Below are 4,732 nucleotides of genomic sequence, written 5' to 3'. Positions count from 1 at the left end.
CTAAGGCAGAAGCTAAGCTTAAGTTAGGAGTAAGCTTAGGATTAAAGAATCTAAGGGACTAAAAATTTGGAGTGTGAATAAGAACACCTATAAGTAAGAGGTAAGAGGTTTCTTTATAGATTAGAGAATCTATAGTACAAATAGTAGTTAGACTAGGAGATAGATATATAGACCCGGAAGACTTACTAGGAGAACGCAGTGTTTAGCCTAAAGATTAAAAGGTTAATACTAAGATTAAGAAGTAAGATAACTTTAAGGATTTACTTATAAGACGTAAAAAGCAAGAAACTATAGAGGAATTTAGAGCAAGAATTACCTTATAGTAAGATTAGAAACTAGATAAGAGATCTAGCCTACTAGGACGTATAAGGGACAGAGCACCTGTATAAAGGATTACCAATAGGCCTAGAGTAGGTATACTAAGAGCTAAGTAGCTTACTAAACTGGAATAAGAAGAGGATTTAGGGATTCTAATTAGGTTTAAAGAACGATATATAAAGGGCTGTTACGATATAGTAATAAAAAGATACTTCCTTATAAATGAACTATATACACTCTAGTAGTTATACCAAAGGTGGTATAAATAGAGGCACAATAATAAGTAGGAAGATTTCTATATATAGTTAGACGAGAAAGTTATTTAAGACCACCTAATTACGGAAAAGGCTATAAGTTACATTAAAGGAGCCTTAATTATAATATTAAAAGATCTAAAGGAGCAATTAGAGGACTAGAGAAGCAAGAGGTAAATTATAGTACCTGTAAATAAAGTTGCAACGCTTAGATTAACATAAGAAAGGTTTAAACTTAAGAAAGAAGATAAACTAAGAGTTAACCTAAGACACTAAGTATATTATATATTGGTATAGATTATATATATAGATAATGCGTATAATATATATAGAGCACCTAAGGACAAGAACCGGAAGTACCTAGTAAGGATATACTAGTTATTAGATAAGGCGAAATATAGAAATGCTAAGTATATATATAGTTAGCACCTAGTAAAAGTGCAAAGCTAAGGGGACTTAATACTTTAACTAGGAAGATTCCTTATAGAAGAATGCCTAGATAGATAATAGTGGTAAGAGTGCCCAGAGAACACGTATCTATAGTATATTAAAGACAAAAAGCGAATTAAGTATTAGCTAATAGTTAGGAAAAGTAGAGGCCTATAGGACTAGAGGGAACTAGTGGTAGAGCCTTAGACCCTTAAGGGAATTTAAGGATAACACCTAAATTTACGAGTTAAGTGGCAAGATTAACAGTTTAAGGCATTAATAGATAGTGGAGTAATAAGAAACCACATCTTATTAATAGTAGTTAAAAGAATAGGATTACTATATAGGAAAAAAGAGCATCTTTACTTATTAGTAACAATTTTAGGAGATCTAATAGCCTACGGAGGAGGCATTATTAATCTTAAAACAGGACCTATTTAGTTAACTATTAAAGGGAGATAAATTAAGATGTCTTTTGATATATTACTATTAGGAAATAATAAGGCAGTACTAGGAATGCCTTAGTTATAGAAATATAATCTAAATATCGATTAGGTTATAGGTCAGGTTAATATTAGAGATACTTAACACCGTAAGATGCGATAGTAAGCTAAGTTGGTATAGTACTAAGTAGAAGCGACCTACAAAGAAACGGAAAAAGGATTAGGCTATATACTAAAAAAATACTATAAGTACGGCAAAAAACTATAGTTACCGGAAAGTGAAAAGTTGTTAGAATATGCAGTATAGGACTATAAGATAGAATTAGAACTAGGAATAAGTCTAAGGTTCTTTCTAATCTATAAGCTTACTAAAGAAGAAGGTAGAGCATTAAAAGAGTTTGTCTAGGAAAATCTATAAAAGGGATATATTAGACCATCGCAGTTATTAGCGGGGTATCCAGTACTATTTGTACCAAAAAAGAATAGTAAACTAAGGCTGTATATCAACTATAAATAGTTAAACAGTATTACTAGGAAGGATAGGTATTTTTTACCCTTAATTAGCGAAATCTAAGATAGGATAGGTAACGTATAAATCTTTATAAAAATAGATCTAAGATAGGCGTACCATTAGATTAGAATTAAGGAAGGCGATAAATGGAAGGCAGCCTTTAAGTTAAAGGAAGGACTATATAAACCATTAGTTATACAATTTAGGCTTATAAACGCACTAGCAACGTTCTAGAAGCGCATTAACAACGTATTAGAAGAACACTTAGATAAATTTATTATAGCATATTTTAATAACATTATCATCTACTTAATAACTAAAGAAAAGCACGAAGAATACGTTAAATAGGTCTTAAAGAAACTATAGGAAGAATAGATGCTAGTAGTAATTAAGAAATACGAGTTCTTTACTAGGAAGACCGATTTCGTTAAATTTATTATTAAACTAGGCTAACTTAGCATAGATCTAAAGAAAATTAAGGCTATAGTAAATTAGTAAGAACTAGAGAACGTTACGCAGCTAAGATTGTTTTTAGGGTTTTATAATTACTGTAGAAGGTTTATAGCGTAATAGTTAAAAGATATTAAACCATTTACGCGATTAACGAAGAAGGAAGAACTATAGGTATAGGGAAAGGAACAGCAGAAATTATTTAAGGAAGTTAAAAAGTTATTTACCTAAAAGCTAGTTCTTAAGATCTATTAACTAGGACTAGAGACAGTTATAGAAATAAATATATTAGACTTTATACTAAGGGCGTACTTTATATAGAAATATTAAAATAGATAGCACCTAGTGGCATACTATAGTTAGAAGATAATACTACTAGAGTTAAACTATAACATTTATAATAAGGAGTTATTAGGTATAGTTATAGTACTAAAGAAATAAAAAGCATTTTTGCAAGGTATAAAGAAACTATTTATAGTTAAAACGGATTATAAGAACCTAATAGGATTCCTAATAACGAAGGAACTTAATTAAAGATAGGTTAGATAGGTAGAGATGCTTACAGAATACTATTTTAAGATTTAGTATACTAAGGGTATAGATAATATATAAGCAGATGCTTTAAGTTAAAAGGCTAAACTATAAAGCAACAAAAGGCTATTAGGGGCTTTACTGCAAAAAGATATAGATAGACTAATTAGGTATAATTATCTAAAGATTATAATAACTTAAGAGAAACTAGATAGAGTTTATAAGTTACTAAAAAGCTTTTGGGTATAAAGAATTCTAAAAGTATAACTAGAAGATCTACAGACGGATATATACGAAAATTAAGAAGTAAAGTATATCCTAAAAAGTATAGCAGAGTAATTTATAGAAGAATTCTATAAAGGATTAACTTAAGGACATAATAGAGCCATGGGCTTAGTGTTAAGACTTTAGGAGGAGTATATTATTAACGGGATCTAGGGCCTAGCGTAAAAGGTTATAAAAGAATATCTAGATTACTAAAGGAATAAACTAATAAGACATAAGCTATATAGAGGGCTACAACCTATTAAAATACTAAAGAGACTATAGGAGGTCATATTATGGGACTTTATTATTAAGTTGCTAAGATTAAGAGATCCTATTACTAAATAAGATTATAATGCGATCTTAGTAATAGTAGATAAGCTTATAAAGTAGGGATACTTTATAGCGTATACAGAAGAAATATTAGTAGAAGATGTTGCTAAAATCTATATTAAGGAAGTGTTTATAAGACATGGAGCACTAAGTAAGATTATATTGGACAGAGATCTAAGATTTGTAGCAGTATTTAAGGAGGTATTCTTAGCAGAATAAGGAGTTAGAGCAGCAACTTCTATCGTATATTATCCGCAGATAGACGGCTAAATAGAAAGATTAAATTAGACACTAGAGCAGTATCTAAGACACTATATTAATCACATGTAGAATAATTAGGTATTATTATTACTAGTTATATAGTTTGCATATAATGCAACACCTTAAGAAGGAATAGGTATATTACTATTTAAGGCGAATTACGGATATAAGCTAAAAATATCATTATTACTATAGCTAAAGAAAGAATAAAGACGTTAATAAATCTTTATACAGACCTTATGGAATTAATAAAGAAAGTATAAGAGAGAATGAAAAGGTACTATAATGCTAAGAGATCTAAGGGACTAGATCTTAAGGAGAGAGATAAAGTATAGCTACTATATAAAAATTTCAAAAGTTAACGACTAAGTAAGAAGTTAGACTACGTTAGACTAGAACCTTTTAAAATTAAGTAAAAAATTTTACTAGTTACGTTTAAGTTAAACCTACTAGCTAAAATAAAGATCTACCCTATATAGCATATTGTAATGCTAGAGTTAGTATATAGGAATGTTAAGCTATCGGTTTACAAAGCAGATACGTATAAAGGATAAGAAGAAGACAAATAGCAAGTTTCGAAGGTTATTAGTTATAAGGATATTAATAATAAAATATAGTATAAGGTAAAGTGGATAGGCTAAAACGAGATTACCTAGGAGCTACTAGAGAACCTAAAGAACGCTATAGAAAAGGTATAGGAGTATTAGAAGAAATTAGGTTAGGGAGTATTAATAAAGAAGGATTACTAAAAAATAAGTTACCTAAGGGGGACCTAAGAAGAGCAGTTGCCGAGCTACTTAGATCTATTTACTTCTTGGCAAAAAGAGAATCCATTTTTTTATTACTAAGTTCCTATAGACTCTATTCTATAAGTTTCTACTCCTTAAAACGGACCTTCTTATAAACCTTCTTAAGGTGAAGTAATTAAGTAGATGCCG

This window comes from Cenococcum geophilum (assembly GCF_001692895.1).
Source record: "Cenococcum geophilum 1.58 unplaced genomic scaffold K441scaffold_46, whole genome shotgun sequence".
Lineage (NCBI taxonomy): Eukaryota > Fungi > Ascomycota > Dothideomycetes > Gloniales > Gloniaceae > Cenococcum > Cenococcum geophilum.
This window is presented reverse-complemented; position numbering follows the sequence as displayed.